At 40.0% G+C, this 22,334-nt stretch overlaps 1 long non-coding RNA gene across 1 annotated transcript in view; it reads right to left on the reverse strand.

The window, feature by feature from the left end:
- The window catches only part of LOC110149029 (uncharacterized), a 118,556-nt gene that overhangs the window by 72,412 nt on the left and 23,810 nt on the right, over nt 1-22,334 (reverse strand). The window lies entirely within an intron of this gene.

Genomic DNA, 22,334 nt, shown 5'->3' on the forward strand with positions numbered 1-22,334 from the left:
TGTCTCCCAGACTTAAAGTCCAAAATATAACTCTCAACTTTTAGGTTGTGAATATTTTTTAAGTTGACACAAAGAATTACTAACCAGAGAAAGATGTCCACTGTTTGGTGCTCTCACCTTGTGTAGGAATAAGCTCACTGTTTTTATGCTCCCTATACTTATGTACAAAATGGAAGCCAGTGACAATGCTAGTAAGAAGAAGACTTCTTACTCATCCTTTACTTCTCTGATGGAGAGATAGGAACACAATTTCCCTGAGACAGAAAGAGTGTCCTTACTGATGTCATTCACTAGCAGTAATTTGGGTGGCTGAATAATCACAAAACCCTAAAGAATACAGAGAATTAAGCAATTGTTTAATTCATGCTACTAAGATATTTTATCAGGTGGCATGTTGTTAAGGGCTCTTAAACACAATCACATAGCATTTTGTTTGGTCATCCTCCTCTGGGGGTATCAGAAGAACCAGAAGAGAAAAGAAGCCTCCTTAGGGATTTTTCCCTTACAGTACAATTTTTACAAAAAGCTGAGTGTACAACTTGCAAAATAATAAGCTTCAGTGATAACACAAGCTTCTGCTACAATTATCACAAAGAACAGTTCTGCTGCTCAAGCTTCTAACTTATCCTTGTGACTACAGAACAATCCAAAATGTCACGTTCAAGTTGAAGTGACTGCAGCCAATTAGGTAATTTCCACCAAATTGGGTCCATTAATACTTGGGCATTATCTTGAGGGAGAAATAGGACTCTGTGACAAGGTGCAATGTGGCTTGTGAAATATTAGTTTGGGACAGTCACAAATCAAGATCCAAGGGTATGTTAAATTATTCAGCATTCTTGACCTCATTATTAAGTGACTTCATATGGGTTTTTGCTCATATTCATATAATATTAGGCTCCAAGGAGCTTGATTTTGTTTCTGTCCCCCAGCCATATACCTATTTCATCATTTTTTTTGCCTTCTTCACTCTTTATGAAACGATGGCTAAGTGTATATCTCTTTTTAAATTCTCTTTAATTTAATAATTTAAAGGGTGATGTCTATGATTTTGTTTGAAGAACACAATGAGAACACTTGCTAATACAACGACACATACAAGAAATATGAATATTAGTTAGAAATTTGGTTTCTTTGCCTTTCTTTGCTAGCACAGAACCTCAGGTAATATAAAAATCTTCCAGGTTAACATCTGCCATGATCCACCTTGTACCAAACAGAAAGCTGTGATTTGTAACATATGGCTTTATAAATGAATCAGAACTTCAATACCAAGTCTGCTTCTGTAAGTGCTCTGAAATGATAACAACGACATTATTTTCCAAAATAATGTGAGAAAGCCACAAGAACACTCCAGAAAGATCATGTACCAAGATGTTTGTTGATTCCATTTTGTCCAAAAATGTATGGAACAATGGTTAGTTGGTGCTGACAGAATTTCTACAACCAGTTTACATGTTGGATATTTAAAACTTCAAATTGGTGTTCCTGCAGGTTGTAAAAAACACTAACCAGTCACACACTTATCCTAAGACTATTGCGGGCAGATAATTTACAAACTAAAACGCATGGGGGGCAAAGCAATGAAATGACCTTGGAATGTGAATATCACCAGATAAGGTGACTGAATTCGTGACCATGTGCACCCCTAGAGTTCTTGCAACTGTGTTCTTGGTGGGATTAACAAAAGAAATTAGGTAACATTAGGCTACTTGTGATACAGTTTCTTCTTTCAGATATGTATGTTTCGTAATGTTGCTTATGATTAAATTATTACAAATACTTTGAAAGCAGAGACACAGAACTCCATTTCATCATCTCCCAACCAGATGGGACCAGGGCAGGTGTAATCACTTTCAAGTGTTCTTCCCTATAAATCAACATCTGATTCATTTCAGAGAGGATCTGTCAGCCCTTAGGCACCCACTAAAGTTGAGAATTCTTAGCAAACTAAACACAGGCATTAAAATAATGTTTGAGTTGGTTTTAATCACAGTGGCCTAGATTCTCATGCTCCCCAGGACCCTACTGTATCTCTTCCATGTGTGAGACACAGGCGAGGGCTGCATATGGCCAAGACTCACTGGAGAGCAGAGCAGGAAGGAGAGTTTAGGTCAATTACTTTTTGAAGTGTGATCCCTTTAAACAGCTACTCAAGGTAGTATCTCGCTAACTGTGCTGAATATAATAAAAGTGACCTGTGCTGTTTCTTTAAATACTGCTTTTTGGTTATAAGCGATCAAAGTATTAAATTTGTGTAAGAAAAAAAAAATAAGATCAAGGGAAGTTTCAACCATGTTCTTTCTGGAATCTATTAGGGCGGATTAGGTATGTGGTTTACCTCTCTGAAAGCCTGGGCTTGAAATGAGGTCCCTCCATTTCAGTCTCTCCTGGCTGGGTCTTTTTTTTTTTTTTTTTCCATCTGTTAAGTTCACAACACAAGTAGTTTAGATATGACCTGAGGACCTTTGGTAAATTTATGAAGAAATTAAAGAAAATCTGAAGTAGATGAATGTGTAGGGAGGTGGGAGATGGGGGCATCACTTGCTATGGATCAATTCCCCAAAGTCTGAAAAACATACCTAATATGTCTGGATGTGTGTTTTCATTAGCTCCAGAGGAAGAAAATCTCGCTGAATAAATGGTTCTTTGTGATTTTTAAAATGGTTTTTAGCATGAAAAACTATTAGAATGTCTTTTAATTAGTAAAACACTTTTGTTGCTTTTACTGTCCTGGCAAGGCTTAAGAGAGAGCAAATAGATTCAAAGCGACATGATGAATATAGGGGATATCTTCTGTAGATCTTCAAAGAAAATGATGCATAATTTCTAAACATGAGCAATAAAATCAGTTGCTCTTGTGGTTATAGAAACAATACAAATTTATTGTTAAAAAAACTTTGAAAATTTTCAAATATAAAGAAAATTTGTTGTTGTTCGGTCACTTAGTAGTGCCCAACTCTGCCACCCCGTGGACTGCAGCGTGCCAGGCTTCCCTGTTCATCACCAACTCCTGGAGCTTACTTAAACTCATGTCCATTGAGTTGGTGATGCCATCCAACCATTTCATCCTCTGTCATTCCCTTCTCCTTCTCCCTTCAATCTTTCCCAGCATCAGGGTCTTTTCCAATGAGTCAGTTCTTCACATCAGGTTGCCAAAGTAATGGAGCTTCAGCTTCAGCATCAGTCCTTCCAATGAATATTCAGGACTGATTTCCTTTAGGATTGACTAGTTGGATCTTCTTGCAGTCCAAGGGACTTGCAAAAGTCTTCTCCAACAGTTCAAAAGCATCAATTCTTTGGCACTCAGCTTTCTTTACGGTCCAATTCTCACATCCATACATGACTACCAGAAAAAGTATAGCTTTGACTAGATGGACCTTTGTTGGTAAAGTAATGTCTCTGCTTTTTAATACACTGTCTAGGTTTGTCATAGCTTTTTTTCCAAGGAGCAAGTATCTTTTAATTTCATGGCTGCAGTCACCATCTGCAGTGATTTTGGAGTTCAAGAAAAAAAAAGCCTGTTGCTGTTTCCATTGTTTCCCCATCTATTTGCCATGAAGTGATGGGACTGGATGCCATGATCTTAGTTTTCTGAATGCTGAGTTTTAAGCCAGCTTTTTCACTTTCCTCTTTCATCTTCATCAAGAGGTTTTTAAATTCCTCTTTGCTTTCTGCCATAATGGTGGTGTCATCTGCATATTTGAGGTCATTGATGTTTCTCCCAGCAATCTTGATTCCAGCTTGTGCTTCATTCAGCCTGGCATTTTGCATGATGAGCTCTGTATATAAGTTAAATAAGCAGGGTGACAATATACATCCTTGACGTACTCCCTTCCCAATTTGAAACCAGTCCGTTTTTCCATGTCCGGTTCTAACTGTTGCTTCTTGACCTGCATACAGGTTTCTCAAGAAACAGGTAAGGTGGTCTGGTATTCTCATCTGTTTAAGAATTTTGCACAGTTTGTTGTGATCTATACAGTCAAAGGCTTTAAAGAAAATAATGATCACCAATTCAGAAATAATAACTCACTAACTTTCCTTCTAGTATATAATCACACACATTGAAAAAAGTCTGAAAGGAGACAGTTTGTGCATTTTTAAGAAGGTTTGTTTATTTAACCATTTCCAAAGTTTTTGATACACTATTTTCCCATATTATATGCCGAGTCAGCCCCAAAGTACATATTTTTTTTAAATTTACTTTTTTCCATTTATTTTTATTAGTTACATATCTTAAATAAACAGAAAAAAGAGAGTTCATTTCAGACCTACAAAGAACTACACCAATGAAATGATAAGAACTTGTTTTCTGTCATTGCCTTTCTTCCAACAGGCTTAGGGGTTATTAGAAAGTTTAAGATGACTTTCAAAGATGTATTATTTCCATGCTGAATTTCAACAAATATCTAACAGTGAGAGCCGAGCACAAAATCCATTAAGCCTTGTGACTGTTCATTACAAAATTCTGAATTTTAACCAACTCGAAATGTAGTCCAAGCTTAGATTTACTTTTCACCTCTCAAGACTGCGAATGCCAAACAGAACACAGACCTCTTCTTTGTGCCTAGGAGGCTACAAGCAGGCAGAGAAGAAAAAGTTACTTTCCTTCTCTCTGGGTCTTCAGCAAACAATAAAGATAACATTAGAAAGTGGAAAACACTACAGAAAAACAAAATGGAACGTTAAGAAAGATTGGAATGGGGAGTGGGCTGTGGTTTTGAATAGGATCATCAGGAGAAATCTCACTCATTAGATTATATTTGAGTCAAGACAGGAGAATGTGAGGGGATGAGCAATTTAGATATGGCTAGCTAGAATAGCCACTGCAAAGACCTTGAGGTGGGAGCAGCTTTGCAGGACTGGAGGACAGGGAAGAGAGGAGATAATGAGATCTGAGATATAAGGGGTGGGAGGGGTGTGTGCAAGACCTTGAACATTTTAAAAGATTTTGACTTTCCGTTTGGGTTTGAATCTTTGTACTACCATTCGTCAAAGGTAACAGGCTGAGTGTCTCTGAACTTCCGTTTTCTTGTCTGTAACATGGGAATCTCATTGATCATAAAGTTATTTTGAGGACTAAAATGAAACATCAAGTACAACGGCAGGCATGAAGTATGTTTACAACAAATGTTGGTTCCTTTATTCCTCTGGGTATCATTTTGTGTATTTTATGTGTGTTTTATAAATGTACTCATAAACATAAAAGGGCGATGTGACTGACCAATAGTTATCCAGAGGTAAGAATCCAGGTAGATTATAACTTTGTATATAAATAACATCTTTTTCCCTTGATAAGTAAAAGTCATATATCATCAATTCAAACTAATAGTTTTGGAAGGTGGGTTGGGGAATCCAAACTGACCAAGGAACTAAATCTTGGATGTATGAACCTTTAGAGAGAACTGATGTATTAGCAGAAATGTACAGGGAAATCTCATTATTTCCCATTTCCATTGAATGTCTATTTCAAGGTTAGAAAAAAATGCTATCTGTCTTTCTGGGGGACATCTGAACATTCAAACAATGCCAGATAAAATAGTCAGCTTGCAAACTTTTGAAAACACCACTGCCTGCAGGGTTGAAAGGGCCTCTCTTAGATATCAATGTGCTCTGTGCTAACTTTTTTTGTATGATGGTAGCAGTTTTTCTCTTATGTGGTGGTATCATTAGAGTTTCACTTGAGTTCACAGAAATAATTTTCTGGCTAAATTTCCACTCAAAACCAGTTGCTATAGAAGTTGAACATCAGTGGGGGAGGCAATTAGTTAGCTAGTTATTATGACTTAGTACATTTTTAGCAGAAGAAAAAATGACAGAAACCTAAAATAACTCTATAGAAATACACAAGTGACTTCTTTTACCCAAACATCATTAGCACAGTGGACAGGATTTCAAAGGTAACACCAATACCTATAATATCTTTCTTTTATATTAATATACAGTTTTCATCAGTTAATAAAGCCAACAGGAACCATTTTCGTAAAATGTAACATAGTATTTAGTGTTGGAGGACCTAAAATTAATGGAAGAGTTGAAGATGGATTCTTCCTTGTAGGTCAATGGAAACCATACACAGATTATTATCTAGACAATTAGTTATGCCACTTTTGGTCAAAGGTACTTTTAGGAACTCTAAAAAGTAATTACCAAAAAAAAAAAAAAATGACCAAGAATTTCTCAGGGGAATACTATACTAGTCTCTGTTGATTATCTTACACAGCATGCTCTTTTTTTTTAAGACTTTTTTTTTTTTGATGTGGAACATTTTTAAAGTTTTTATTGAATTTGTCACAATATTATTTCTGTTTCATGTTTCATGTTTTTTGGCCACAAGGCATGTTGGATATTAGTTCCCTTACCAGCGATCAAACCTTCACCCCATTCTTTGGAGGGCAAAGTCTTAACCACTAGACTGCCAGGGAAGTCCCCAAAGTTTGCTCTTAAGCAGTGGTGGATTATTTGGTCTTTTCCCTTTGGTCTAAATTCTGGAATTTACAAAAAATCTGTATTATCCCAATTTAACCAGATAAGGGATTATCTTGAAAAATTTGTTGTATGATACTTGTACCATATATTAACAGCCCAGTAAGTGTCTGTTGAATAAGTATAAAAAAATTATTTGTGCTTCCTTCTACTTGTCCTGTTAAAAATCAGAGTCTGAATATATACATACACACATGTGTACACACACACATCTTATATTTTACCTATTCCCAATTTTATATATACACCAATGTATACCAATGGGAATACCAGACCACCTGACCTGCCTCCTGAGAAATCTGTATGCAGGTAGGAAGCAACAGATAGAGCTGGACGTGGAACAACAGACTGGTTCCAAATCAGGAAAGGAATATGTCAAGGCTGTATATTGTCACCCTGCTTATTTAACTTATATGCAGAAAACATCATGCAAAATACCGGGCTGGATGAAGCACAAGTTGGAATCAAGATTGCTGGGAGAAATAGCAATAACCTCAGATATGCAGATAACACCACCCTTACGGCAGAAAGCGAAGAAGAACTAAAGAGTCTCTTGATGAGAGGGAAAGAGGAGACTGAAAAAGTTGGCTTAAAACTCAATTCTAAGATCATGGCATCTGGTCCCATCACTTCATGGCAAATAGATGGGGAAACAATGGAAACAGTGAGAGACTTTATTTTTTTGGACTCCAAAATCACTGCAGATGGTGACTGCAGCCATGAGATTAAAAGATGCTTGTTCCTTGAAAGAAAAGCTATGACCAACCTAAACAGCATGTTAGAAACCAGAGACATTACTTTGCCAACAAAGCTACGGTTTTTCCAGTAGTCATGTATGGATGTGAGAGTTGGAGTATGAAGAAAGCTGAGCACCGAAGAATTGATGCTTTTGAACTGTGGTGTTGGAGGACTCTTGAGAGTTCTTTGGACAGCAAGGAGATCAGACCAGACAATCCTAAAGGAAATCAACCTTGAATATTCATTGGAAGGACTGATGATGAAGCTGAAGCTCCAATACTTTGGCCACCTGATGCGAAGAACTGAGTCATTTGAAAAGACCCTGATGCTGGGAAAGACTGAAGGCAGGAGGTAAAGGGGACAACAGAGGATGAGATGGTTGGATGGTGTCATTGACGTGACGGACATGAGTTTGAGTAGGCTTCAGGAGTTGGTGATGGACAGAGAAGTCTGGCGTGCTGCAGTCCATGGGGTTGCAAAGAGTCGGACATGACTGATTCACTAAGCACAGCACAGGACAGAGGGTATAAAGTGTATCTCACTGTGGTTTTGATTTCCATTTCTCTAGAAACTAATAATGTTGGACATCTTTACCTCCTGGGGTTACTAAGCTGAAGTGTAGTACTTCTTTGGCCATAAGAGCAAAGACCCAATCAATTATATTACTTTAAGGTGATTCTTTGTCATACATTTAGCAACCCTACATCCATGGGTTTTTACAACAAACTTTTACACATGTATTGTACATTCATTGACCATATGCTGCTTTGTACACAGTAGGGACTTACCAAATGACAACTATAGTGGCTACAGAAGTTCCTTGAAGGAAAGTTTAGAGGGAGCAATCTTGTTAAAAGGAGGAGTTTCCTGAAGCTGTGTTTGCATATCACTTACATATGGTGGGAAAATATGATTTATCTGCAACAAAGAATAAGGGAAGGCTGACGGACACCATGGGGACCTGAAGCTTCTTTTTCCTCCCTGTGGTTTGGTAATTCTACTGTGTCTAGAACCAACTGAGAATCTGAAGAATTATAATTTAAGAAGGAAACACGCTTTCTCAGATTTACCAACGGCTAGTCACACAAATACAGGCACATGACCTTGCTCTCCCTTAGCTCCAAGCTTGGATATATACCGACAGTGGAGAGATATTACGTGAAAGGATGTGTAGATTAGTGGTAGAAGGGGTCAGCAAGAAGGTGAATGGATGTGAGACAGCAGCATCTTGATGGGAAAAATGGGCAAAGTGGGTAAAAGTATGGATGGGTAGTAGAGAGGTCTTCTACTTAGGGCATCAATCCAGGCTGCTAGCAAAAATAGTAATCCAATATAAATCTTAATAGTCCAAGAGATTAGTCAGCTGAGCCATAAAACCAGGTTCTGATAGAGTCCTTTTAAAACATTCAATTTCATCCAGTCTTGCACCTCTGAAAGTTAAAAATTGCCTCACTGGGTCCAAGAGGCTCTGACTAATTTTTCCCATCTAGTTTTCTCCAGATCTTTGGTGTGAATCAACAACTCATGAGATGAAATGAGTGAGGGGGTTGCATGCATTACTGGCAATCAATATCCAAAGGCTTTAAACTGGGGACACAAAATGGTGGTAGCTTTTCCCAGGACTGCCCTGGGAAGAAAGGAGGGGTTATGAGACCAGGATAAAAACATAGACTGAAAGAAGATGGAGTTTGTGATGGGCTTAGGGGGTTTCTCACTCACGTTGGGGTCTTCTGTTAGGAAGCAAAATCAAAATTATACAATTCCTTCCATACCTTTCCCTTGCTCGGAATTAAAAACCATCTACTGAAGACTTTCTCACTTCAAAACCCAGTCAGGCACTTTCTAGTATCAAGGCAGGTGCCTGAAGAATAAATTGCTCCTATCAGAAATAAAGCATTTTAGTTCTGCCACAAGCGGTGAGATCTGTGTTTTTAAGTTGCTCCAAAGGCAACTCCATCTTTGCTGCTCTCCTCTCATTTTCTTTTGATGCATAAAACCTGTAGACTGGAGCGCTGTGATTGCATTCGGCTCTGGAGCAGTGTAATTGTAAATATTCATTGGAATTCAAGCTAGCTTTCCCAGGTCTCTCCTAGGGGCTGTGCAGCTATGCAAACAGCAGCCCGAGCCGCATTAGCTCACAGCCCGGAGGCCACCTATTTCCCCACAGCCCCTAGGACCCTTTCTGTAGAGTGAGTGCATGCATAGAAACTGGCCCTTAAACACCACTTCAGTCTACTGTTTCACAGGTTTTTTTCTTTTTCTCCTCATGACTGCTGATCCTTAGTAATTCTGTCTGTCAGTCCCAAATATGCATTAAATAGAGAACTATGTCCTTGACTAAAAACCCAGGGTCAGAATGCTCTCACTGAGCATGTGCTCAATCTATTTAGGAGATTAATCAGATTTCAGCCATTGCATGAATACATATACATACACACGTACACACACACATGAATATATATTTCAACTCTAGCTGATAAACTGGCATAGATACCTACTTTAATTAAGATATGAGTACATACTCAAGAGTTATTCCATCTTTTTCCAAGTTAAAATTTGCAAGAATCAAAAAGAAACCAATATGGGACTGGGAATACCATATCTTTTTAACAACCTAACAATGAAGAATTATTTACATATTTAAAACATAAAAATTGTGAACTGAACACAAAAAAACTGAATTGAACTGATAAAAGGGGCAAAATACACTATTACTTTAACGGAGGGGGTGAGAAGGAATTATGAGCAACGTGAAGAAGAGGAGAAAATCAACCAGACTCTGAATCAGTAGAAGGATTTTGACAGATGGGGTTGGATGGAGGGAGGAATCCATCTCTGTGGGGAAGTGTTATGGGCTGAACCGTGTCTCCTTGGAAGGCATGTTGAAGTTCTACTCACCAAAAGCTGTGAGCATGACTTCATTTGGAAATAGAGTTTACAGATGCAACCAAGTTATGATGAGGTTGAACTGGATTTGAGCTGGCACTAATTCCATGACTAGTGTCCTTATAAGAAGCAGGGTATTTGGACACAGATTGGGTAGTGACATTTGGACCCTCTCCTGGGTAGAGGAGAAGACCATATGAAGATGGAGGCAGAGACTGGAGTGAAGCATTTACAAGCTAAAGGAGCACGGAGGATTGCCTGCAACCACCAGAAGTCAGAAGAAGTGAGAAAGGATTCTTCCCCAAGAGCCTCTACAGAGAACATGGCTCTGCTGACACCCTGATTTCAGGCTTCCAGCCTCTGGTACTATGAAGGTATATGTTTCTGTTGTCGGAAACCACCCATTTTGTGGTGTTTTCTTATAGAAGTCCTAGGAAACTAATACAAGAAGATGTGGTTCAGAAGTGGAGAGTATGGGACTTATTCTGAAACATGGGTTTTTTTTTTAATTTTATTTATTTTTGTTTTTGGTTTCACTAAGTTTGCGTTGCTGGGCAGAGGCTTTCTCCAGCTGTGGAGAGCGGCGCTACTCTTTGTTGCAGCGCGCAGGCTTCTCTTGCTGTGGAGCTAGAGGCTCTAGGCGCACAGAGCCTAGGCGCACAGGCTTCAGCAGTTGCAGCATGCGGGCTCAGTAGCTGTGGCTCTGGAGCCCCGGCTCAGTAGCTGTGGCACACAGGCTCAGTTGCTCTGTAGCATGTGGAGTCTTCCCAGACCAGGGATCAAACCTGTGTCCCCTGCATTTGCAGGTGGATGCTTATCCACTGAGACCACCAGGAAGTCCTGAAGCATGAAGTTTTGATCAGCTGGAGAGCAGTGTGTAAAGACCAACAGTAGAAATTACATCTGGGAGAATAAGAGTGCCTAGATTGTGGACTTTGTGTTTTTGTGTCTATAAAACATTACTAGGAAAGAGAGTGGTGGAAGATTCAGGATAAACTGGAAAAATAGAGTGGAAGAAATAGGAGCAGTTAGCAGGCTGGTGTGCTATGTGAGATGAGAGATGGCACCCTGGCTAGCGGCAGTGGTTATGGAAGTGAAGGTATGGATTTGAGAGAGACAGAGGTAGAATTGAGACTAATTAGGAGACTAATGGTGGAGAAGGCAATGGCACCCCACTCCAGTACTCTTGCCTGGAAAATCCCATGGACGGAGGAGTCTGGTAGTCTGCAGTCCATGGGATCCCTAAGAGTCAGACACGATTGAGCGACTTCACTTTCACTTTTCACTTTCATGCATTGGAGAAGGAAATGGCAACCCACTCCAGTATTCTTGCCTGGAGAATCCCAGGGATGGCGGAGCCTGGTGGGCTGCCATCTATGGGGTCACACAGAGTCGAACACGACTAATCGACTTAGCAGCAGCAGCAGCAGCAGGAGACTAATGGAATCTGGAGACTAATTAGGTGAATGATGCATAAAAGTAATTTGAACTTTGAAGTCTGGGGGATGGGATGGGAACATGAAGATGCTATTATCAGAGACAGGAAACCCAGAAGGTAGAACTGGTTTGGGAGTATGTGTTGAGAAGAAGAGTCTAATTTGTAGTAAATGAAGTCCAGCAGAATGCTAAAAATGTAGACTAGAAGCATGGGAGATTTGTTGGGCTAGGAATATAGATCTGGGGCCATCTGCACTGAGGAGATTGTCAAGGGCCTAGAAATGTTTGAGATCATCAAAGGACTTGAGTGATCATAAAGAGAAGAGTTGAACTTTGGAGGAGCACCTCTGTCTTGGCAGATAGAAGAGGCAAAGACATATTAAAGAGGCAAAAGGGTAATCAAGATGAACCCAAGTTAAGTACGCTAAGTAACATATTTCATGAAAGACATGGTGATCAGCAACATACCATGCTACAGGAAGACTGAGGAGCACAAGGCCTCAGAAGAAGTCAGTGGATATAGGGATTAAAGTGTTAATAGTAGGGACCTCCCTGGTAGTCCCAGTGGCTGAGACTCCATGCTTCCAATGCAGGGGTTCCAGGTTTGATTCTTGGTCAGGAAACTAGATCATACATGCGGCAACTTAAAGATTCTGCATGCTGTAACTTTAAAAAAAGAAAAAAGAAAAGATGTTGCATGCTGCAACTAAGGATCCCAAATGCTGCAGTGAAGATCAAAGAGCCTGTGTGCTGCCACCAAGATTCAGCACAGCCAAATAAAATAAATAAATATTAATCTAGAAAAATGGCACTGATGAGACTATCTGCAGGGCAGGAATAGAGATGCAGATGTAGAGAACAAATTTGTGGATATGGCGGGGGCTGTGGGGGTGGGATGAATTAAGAGAGTAGCACTGATATACCTACACTACCACGTGTAAAATAACTAGTTAGTGGGAAGCTGTTGTATAGCACAGGGAGTTCAGCTTTGTGCTCTGTGATGACCTAGAGGGGTCAGAGGGAGGCTCAAGATGGAGGGGATGTAACTTTCTAGAGCGAGGTCTCCAAGCTTGGTAGAGTCAGGTAGATGAAAGAGCAGATTGTGAGAAGTGGCCAGTGTTGGTTACAGGCCAGGTAATAACAGGAAAGCTCAAGACCAGGGGATTCCAGGGTACAGTAAAGGCCAGGTTAGACAGGCATTTGAAAGATTTTTTGAGTGCGTTTCAGTGTCCTTGTGCTACAAAGTAACCTAAAAATAGTGAGGGAATAAAGAATCAAGAAAAAAATGAAAGTAAAGGATAAAACTTGTGTTCCTTTTTTCCTTTTATTTATTCCTTTTTTCTTATTCATCCAACCATTCAACAAACTCTTGCTGAATGCAAATCCATGTCAGGGCATGGGGCAAGAAGGCAGGTGTCAGGTCTGTAAGATTAGGTTCCTTATCCTAGAGAGTTTGCAATAACAAGAACAATAAGAACTCGGCTCACACTATCTACTAGGAATGGTTCTAAGTGCCTGTCCGCACACTCACTCACTTAGTACTTTTAGCCCTCTGATGTCAGAGCAGTCATTACACCTCATTTCACTGCTGAAGAGACTGAGTTGCGGAGAAGTTAAGTGAGGTGTCGAGGTCATGCAGCTAGCTGCCAGCAGAACCGGGATTTGAACAGTGGGTCGGGCTCCAGAGTCTGTACCTTAACCACAGTGCCACATGAACAAAAAAGTTTTTGAAATGGGTTGTAAGTAGGATGATTACATATTCCAATCAGTCTGGGATAGACCCACTTAATGCTTGTTGTCCCCGTGAAAGTATTCATTGTATCAACAGAAGGACTTCCCTGGTGGCTCAGTGGATAAGAACCCACCTGCCAATGCAGGGGACACAGGTTCAATACCTGGTCCATGAATATTACACCTGCCGCAGAGCAACTATATCTGTGAGCCACAGCTACTGAGCCCACGTGCGGCAACTACTGAAGCCAGTGTGCCTAGAGCCGGTGCTCCACAAGAGAAGCCACCACAATGAGAAGCCTGTGCACGACAATGAAGAGTAGCCTGTGCTTGCTGCAACTAGATAAAGCCCTCACAAAGCAACAAAGACCCAGTGCAATAAAAAAAAATATATATATATATAAATAAGTAAATATAAAAACTAGAAGGTTTGAAGGATAAATTATATAGTCACCCTAATTATAAGAGAGGCTAAACCATTGTAGGCCTCTTCTTCCAACAATTAATTGTTGGCTCATGTGATGTATAGAAACAAAGAACTGTAAGGTGTTTATGGAGTATAAATGAAATGGCTCTCTCTAGCTATGACACACAGCCTCGAGACCTGAAATTCTTACTTATTTGATCGCCTTGGTAAGATCCTTCCCCATCTATGGTGGCTTCTGTCCCTCTAAGCACTTTAATCCTACTGCTTTCAGTTAAGGCTGAAACAAAGAAAGGTGCATTTTCCAAGCTGCCACTAATTGAAGTTCCACACTTCCATTCTTTATGCAGTAATGGAAACTGAACACACAAAACCCCTACAGAGAGTCTGTCTCTCTTTCTTATCTATTTTCTTTATCTCCACCCCTAGGCCAGTGCTCTACCATTCACTCCAAACCTCAGGCATAATAACCACCTGTCACAAGACATGCAAATTCAGCTGGAGCAGGCATCAGACTGGCACTGACCATTTGCAGCAACGTTGGCTACTTTGTGGCTTCGTCTCCTGAGCTCACTCTTCTTACTGTCTCCAGCCTTCAGTGGGAAGGAAGGAAATTGATATCAGCCAAGGGTGGATCTGGTACCCCATGGGAAAAAATGTGCTCTTGTCATCACCAAATTAGCCCCCTTGGAAGATTTAGACATTATACTCAATTCCCTACGGACAAATAATGTATCACTTAGTTCTAATGCTCGCTGATGACAGGCACTTATACAACATTGTGATTGGCTCTTACTCTAGTAACACCATTTAAAATGCTGCAATGTGCAAAAATGATGGTAATACCTAGGCCAGAGCAAGCAGAGAACCAACTCAGGAAACTGAAAAGAAGACATTCATCTAGGATTTTCAATATCCTGCTGAGCGACCATTGTTTCATACGACTATTATTCTCTGAGGTTTTAATATGCTGGTCCATGGAGTTTTCTTGTTATTTTTTTGACTGCTCTTTCTATTGTTTCCTCTGTCCATCCTGGGCTTTCTGTTTTTCTTTCCTCTGAACTCACCCAGGCAGTTTATGCATTCATAGCTATTTCAACTACAATTTAGATTACAAACGGTTCCAAATATTCATCAGAGCTGCCTGAAGGGCATTTTATTCTTTCTCCCTTCCTTCCTTGGTAAGCTCATCCACTAATATGATTTCAATAATAGCTAACATTTATCATGTGTCAAGCACAAAATTGAAGCTTGGAACATTACAGGGTAAGTACTCTTATTGTCTCCTGAAGAAGGAGCTAGAAAGTGATAGAATTGGGATCTGAACCCAGGAAATCTTGCTCTATACTCTTAGTCATCCTACTATGATTCCCCTTCACATCAACCACTTGCTTTACCTTCTCTACCTTATAGCTAGATTATGCCAACGGCTTGCTACTACTCTTTCCAGGATTAGCTGAAGGCAACACCATTTTTTCACCTGGAAAGTTTACTGTGATCTCTGTTGATCAAATTTAAAGTTCGATGTTAGTCCTTCAAAGTTTTCTGTTCATTTCTCTGTTACTCAAGCCCACCCAGAATCTATTCCAGTTAAAGATATCTGTGTGCCATTCAAAATGTTCTTCCCACTTCTTTAGGCTACTCACTCTGCCTAAAACACTCTACTTACCTCCTTTCTGGGAAACTTTTTACCCCCTCTTCTAGGATTCACCTTTCAGGAAGTCTTCTCCAATTAATTATAAACGTATGGGTAAACTACATCTAATCAGGGATTCTGTTTTCAATTTCATTACATATCCTACAGAATCTAATAATGTTTATTATCATTGGTATGCAATCTGGTTACTGTACTGACAAGACCATCCTAACCAGAACTGGAAAGAACTCAAGTCGGACAGCTGAGAGGTACAACTTAATAACTAGAGGCCAAAGTCAAAGTCGCTGAGTCATGTCTGACTCTTTGCAACCCCATGGACTATACAGTCCATGGAATTCTTTAGGCCAGAACACTGGAGTGGGTAGTCTTTTCCTTCTCCAGGGGATCTTCCCAACCCAGGGATTGAACCCACGTCTCCCACACTGCAGGCAGATTTTTTTAAATCAGTTGAGCCACAAGAGGCCAAAATGTAGGTCTTTTTCTATGGGAAGGCTTCTGTGCTGTTTCTGGGCTTGTTTTCCATTCCTCATTCTTTCCCTATTCTGTTCTGTATGGCTGGGAGCTGAACCCTCACAGGCTGCATTTCTAGACTCCAAAGTCAACTGGCTACCAGAGAGGTTTGGCCAATGGGAGGAGTTAGAAGGAGAAAGGACAGTGGGAGAGATAAACCAGGCACATTTCCCCCTTCCCTCTGCTGAGAGATGCGACTCCAGCGGTGACTGTATCTCCTCTGCAGCTTGGACTTGAGGGGACCCTGGCCCCTGGATTCTGGTAGCATCGCCCCCTTCCTTTGTCTCTGTGGGTGGGTAGAGGCTTCCCATGGTTGTTAACTTCACCACCCACATGGGCTTCTTAGTTTCCCCATGTAATTCCCTGCATTAAATTCCTTCTGTTGTAAGTACTCGAAGTACTTCGTTTTCCTGGTAACACCCTGAAAGAGCAAGAAGCCTGTTTTGGTTTTTATTTATTACTCTAAGAGAATTATGGAAAAACTCTCCTGGTAAAACTAAATCCCTGTAGAGCTATGATTAATATCTGCCCTCTTTTGTGTAGGAGGTGAGACCTGGCCACATTTAGAAAGTTTATAGATGAGGAGGTGAAAGTGACATGATTGTAACAATGATATAAGTCTCTAAGACAGTATTGATGCAATCTTTCTCAAACTTACAACTCTTTCTCTCCTCAGGTTATATATTGCAAATAAAATTTGAATATACCCAACAAATACATAGAGTAATCTGGGGATTTGTGCAACTACAGAGGTTTGTTCAAAGACATAGCATAGGGAAAGACATGGTTAGGTTTATCTGGGGAGGTTAGGGAAGGCTGGGGGTGGGGTGGGGCCTGGTAATGGGTGGGCAGGGCCTGGGCCTAGGTAAACAAAAGTAAAAAACAAGCCTGGAAATAAAGGCCCTCTTCTTTCAAGAATAAATAACACTGGATGGTCATTGTCTCCTCTTTCCTTCAGTACTGTCATGTGGGAATTTCAACAAAAGAAAGCAAGCCACTAGACCACCTCTGCTGGATTCTCACCAAAAGACCTGCATTCAAGTCCTAATTCTTCAACTTAAATTTTGTGACCTCAGGCAAACTGGTTAACTTTCAGATCCCCAGTTTTCATTATTGTGAAATGATACAATTGCACCCAGTGGTGGACTTCAAACAATTTTTTATCTTGTATCCCTTCAATGTTTGACCTCTGTCCGTACAAACCAGTTTCCTTTGTATTCTGATCCCTCTTCTCTCCAACCAAAGACTGATATGATAGGAGCATGCAAGAAAGCGTCTTTCCCAAGCACAATACTTGGATGCTATGAACATTCTACTACCATTTTTATAATTTACGCTTAAATTTTTTTTCTAGGATGTAAGAAATTTTGGAGAGTAGATCTTATCATGAATCTTATAAAAACCTTCCAGCCCATGTAACCTATTTTGTTTCTCTGCCGATTGGTAATCCATCTAGAGTCTTGCTCCATGCCCCACGTCATGGGCCTTAAACGCAGTCATCTCCCCCTCTTCCAGCTCATATAGCTCAGGCAAAGGAAGTGAGAAAGGGAATAACATGCATACTGGAACTAATAAAAGGGATTGTACAATCGATTATAAATACCCAGGGCTGAAGACATATGTGGTAATCAAATAGCCTTCCTTTAGGGAAACCTGGAGAAGGAAGCAGTCAAGAGTCTTTAAGATAAAATGGAGGCTGCAACCCTCGGTCATATCTGTTTGTATCTGTGGGAAAAGAATTCCAGTACCACATCTGTCTACTAATGGTTAGAGAGCACTGAATCCTAACTGCTAGACCCCCAGGGCACTGACCACTGATGGTTGCATGGCGTCTGCTGACTGAGGAAAAGAAGACAGAAATTCTGGGTTTGACTCTAAGTTTTCCCTCCCTTAACTTCTCTGCATTCTAGAGTCTTCAAATGTAAAAACAGAAATGAATCCTGCTTCACAAGGTTGATGTGAGGATTTTGTACAGATGTTCAATCTGAACCATGGGAAAATCAGTCAAAAATTAGTAGGGAATAGAGAATCCCTGGGCTTTCCCGGTGGCTCAGTGGTAAAGGAACTACCTGCAGTATAGGAGATGCAGGTTTTATCCCAGGGTCAGGAAGATCCCCTGGAGGGGGGCATGGCAACCTACTCCAGTGTTCTTGCTTGGAAAATCCCATGGACAGAGGAGCCTGGCGGGCCACAGACCAGTGGGGTGCAGAGTCAGACATGACAGAGCACACAGCACATACACAGAGAATCCCTAGTCAACTGACCATAGCTACTCTGGTAGTTAACACCAGATTTTCAGTTGCAAGAGATTCTAGGGGTTCGTATATACATATAATACCTATATATCTATTATATAATCATGTTATTATATATTATCATAAAACACATATTATTCATATTATTATATGATTAATACATATATATATAAATCTATATATATGGGGTTGCAAAGAGTTAGACATGACTGAGCGACTGAAAAACAACAGCAACATACATATATACATAAATATGTATATATCCACATACATATACACACATATACTATAATTATATACAGGATAATAAAAATATTTGGGGAGCTTCACTGAGGAGGGATCAAAGGCTTGGAAATAAGGATAAGCAAGGGTATGCTATCTAACTGAATCAAATTAATAAAAACATTTTTAGAACAGCTAAATCAGGAGGTAAGGAGAAGTAATATTTATTTCTCCTTTTCAGGGAGGTAAAAATCCTCAGTTTTCTGAGATTTGGAGGCCCTTTTCCACCAGCTTCTCCACAGCCCCAGCTCTCATTCCCTAAAGTATAAGAACAGAGTTCTCTGCCTCCACATTGATGATTTATCCCGGTCACAGAGGGGACACTCGGCTAACTGAGGTTAACAGCTTTCTCGGTTTCATTTCAAAAAGACATTAGCATGGAGGCTCTATGAAATGCTGATATGCCAAATACTGATTCATTCACCTGCAGAGTTCGCTAGAAGGCAGGGACCTATTTGACAGGCAGGGCTGAGCTCCCAGCCTTTTCCTAAAGGGCAATCCCATAATTCATCTCCCAGTGCTAAATTACACCTGACACTTCACTGAAGACTTCAGGTGCACTCACCCAACTGTAATAAGCCTAATGCAGAAGAAGAGGGTTTGAAATGACAAAGATATTCTTTTTGAAAATAATATAACTAATTCAATTGTGGGCGGAAATACCTGTGATGTAATATATTCCCAGGCAGGGCTGGGTAAAGGGCAGGAGTGGAGCAGATGCACATGTTTTGCCTTTGTTTAGTGGGAATGTGGACCGACTGCAGAATCAGCAGAAGAGGTGACCCTGGTCAGGTCCTTACCTTGACCCTGGGTTATGCAAGGGGGCCTCCGCGTTGTGCTTCCCTACCTGGGCTATTCGTCCCTTCTTGTGTCTTTGGCTTGGCCTATTCACCAAAAGAGTACCAAGCTTTTCTGTAATGTGGACTTTCCTTCCAAATTTGCAAGAAAAAAGATTGTCCAGAAACCACAAAGCAGTGGGCTCTGGCTACTCCTTTGCAGGGCTTCCTGGAGCAGCTGGACAATGGGCAAAGGAGAAGCAGAATGTCTATCTCTTACTGTTCAGCAAAGGGTGTCCCCGTAGCCAACTATTTCAGTGTGGTGGTTTACTTGTTATCAGTCATGGAAATCAGGGTGATTTGGTGCCAGAGAAGTAAAAGTAATTTGACAAATGCATTCATTATCTAGCTTCCTCCTACCCTTAGCCAGGACTCTCTCCCTCCCTCCCCCTTTCAGTGTATGCAGGGGGTTGTGAGTTGTTTTATTTGATGCTGTGGGAAGGAAGCAGGCATGTACGCCTTGCCAGAGCTCAGGGGAACTTTGGAGGGGTGAGGCTGGATGTTTTCTCTCTAACTCAGGAAGTACGTTTTTGTATTTGCTAGGTGTTGGAGACATTGCAGTGAACAGGCAGACATGGGGTCTTTTCTCATGGAGTTTTGGGTGAACTTGGAAGATGTTAGCTTAGGAGGAAGAACCAAGATGATTAGGAAGAAAAACTAAGATGTGTGCAGCTGGACAGTACCCAGCACCCATTAAGGTACTTGATAACTGTCTGCTGAATGGAGAATAGATAGTGTAAGAAGCAAAGAAAAGGAGCTGAACATTATTGACTTTCATAGCCCAGATTAAATGTTAGGTCTTTCCATTATGTTTTCTAACTTAGCATGGAATAACAATCAAGGTCAAGGTCAGATCCTGGTCAATGGCTTCCGAGATGGTCTCTTTCACGGTGTACTCATGGGAAACAGTGTTCCTTAGTGGAAAGATCCCAAGTGTGGGATAAAGTGTAGGTTTTAGAAGTGATTTTGACATTTATTAAAAATAGTGCAGTCTTGGACAAGTCGGTTATTCTTTTTGAGTTTCAGCTTCCATATCTGTAATTTAGGGATACCTCCTTCCCAGGGTGGCTAAGAGGATTTGATGAGATGGTGACTGTGAAAGGGCTTTTATTCTAAATAACATCCCCCTCTATGTTAACGGAAAATCATTCAGTTTCTAAACAATGACATTTTACATGGTTTCAACAATTTCAACAACATCAGAAATAACAGGAAGCTTGTCCTGGAAGTTGGTGTTTGGAGATATTTATATCAGAAAAATTCTTTTAGTAAGCCAAAGTTCACTCAAGGTGATTATTGCCCTGAACTCAACAGGTATGTGTGGAAATCACTGATACCCTAGTATATGGCTATGCACTTAAGTGGATATAATTAAATTCTTTTCTCAGAAATCAACCTCTTGCTTTTTCAGTCTGTCTAAATTCTTTATGTGAACTCAAATTTGGAGCAACCAGCAGCATAACATTTCATATTCTAACTGAACAAAGAACCACCGTATTTAATGACAGCATGGTTTTAAATGGGACTTTCCCTAATCAGCATTTTAACAATTAAAATGAAAATTATATGTAACTATATTCCTAGTAATCCTCTGTCCTTTTAGTCTTGAAAAGAGGTTAAGTATCACTTGTGTTTAATTTTACTCTCCACTTTTATTTTTAACTCATTGTTGTGCTCTAATTGTATCTTGGTTTGTGACACCTCCTATGTCAAACTCTGTGAATTCTTTAATTTTCTTCCCTTTCCCCAGATCATTAGTGAGGTGGTTATATGATACCAAAGTGGGCATTAGTCCTCAGGGCTGTGCTGGACACTGTCTCCTACCTAAATGTGAGGGACCACCGTTTGTCTTTACTCTTTGTTTACGGTCCTTCAGCCAATTTTCAACCTATGTGACCATGCACATATTCTACCCAATTTGAATTAATTTTGCAAGTGGAAATTCATGGAGCAGTGTATCAAATGCTTTAGTAAAATCCATATATATTACCTCTAGTGCATTCCCTTCATCCATTAATCTCGTAATGCGATTTAAAAGAGTGATCACATTTGTCTGGAATGATTTGTCCTTTATCCATCCCCAAAGCTGCCTCCTGCTCTGGGCTCCATTATCCTCCACCCACTCTCAGTTTTCTTCTCTTCACATCTGATTCATTATATTATTAGACACAGAGGCTCCCTTTTATAGTCGACAGTTACTGAGAATGGTTTTGAAAATATTTACAATTTTCTGTTTTGAAATTATTTCTCTATTTTTAAAATATAATTTTTGAATAGTATCTAAAATGTGGAAGATTGAAAATAACTTCTGTTGATCATAAAATTCATAAGCAAATTATTGTATGCAATCTCTTTATTTCAAGTGATGATTCTGTTAACAATCTATTTGTCCAGGTCTCTCTTCACTTCTTTTAACTACATTTTTGTTGTACAGTATAGTATTTAAGGTGTCTTTCCCAGTCTGCTTGTTTGAACTGCGTTTCCAGAGCCGTATTTTCCCTCCTGCCTGGAAGACTGCATTGCATAAATTAAGGGTGATTATAAACATAAACTCATGCTGTATTCTCACATAATCATATCAACTAGGAATGCCTATATTTATTTGTAAAACAAGTCTTAGCAAATGTTTTTCTGTGTAGTGAGAGCAATTTGCCTGCCTGCTAAAAATATTTCTCACCTTTTAGATTTGGGTAGGGTTTTATCCTGAAGAGTTCAAGGGTTATATGCCAAATCAGTAAATTTAAAGTAACGGTTAACTCAAAATAGAAAATGTTTCCAAACAGTAAGGAGAGTAGAAACGAGAGGAATAATAATGACAGAGAAGAATAATAACATCGAGGAGAAGCAGGTATGTAAAGGCTGAAAGCATGCAATAAGCAATGTATCCTTAGAAACCTAGGGACAAGATTATCAGTTAACCCTACCTGGAGACTGCCTTTCAAAAGATGAAGAAGCTCAAATCTGGATTGATGCTTTGAGACTAATCCTTTGACCCATAGTTCCAATGTGAGCTACTTCTGCCTATCTATCGTTATATTTACTGTCCAATCTTTTTCCTTTGCTCCACCAACACTGTTTAGAAATAAAGGACT

The sequence above is a fragment of the Odocoileus virginianus genome, chromosome 20 (assembly GCF_023699985.2).
Source record: "Odocoileus virginianus isolate 20LAN1187 ecotype Illinois chromosome 20, Ovbor_1.2, whole genome shotgun sequence".
Lineage (NCBI taxonomy): Eukaryota > Metazoa > Chordata > Mammalia > Artiodactyla > Cervidae > Odocoileus > Odocoileus virginianus.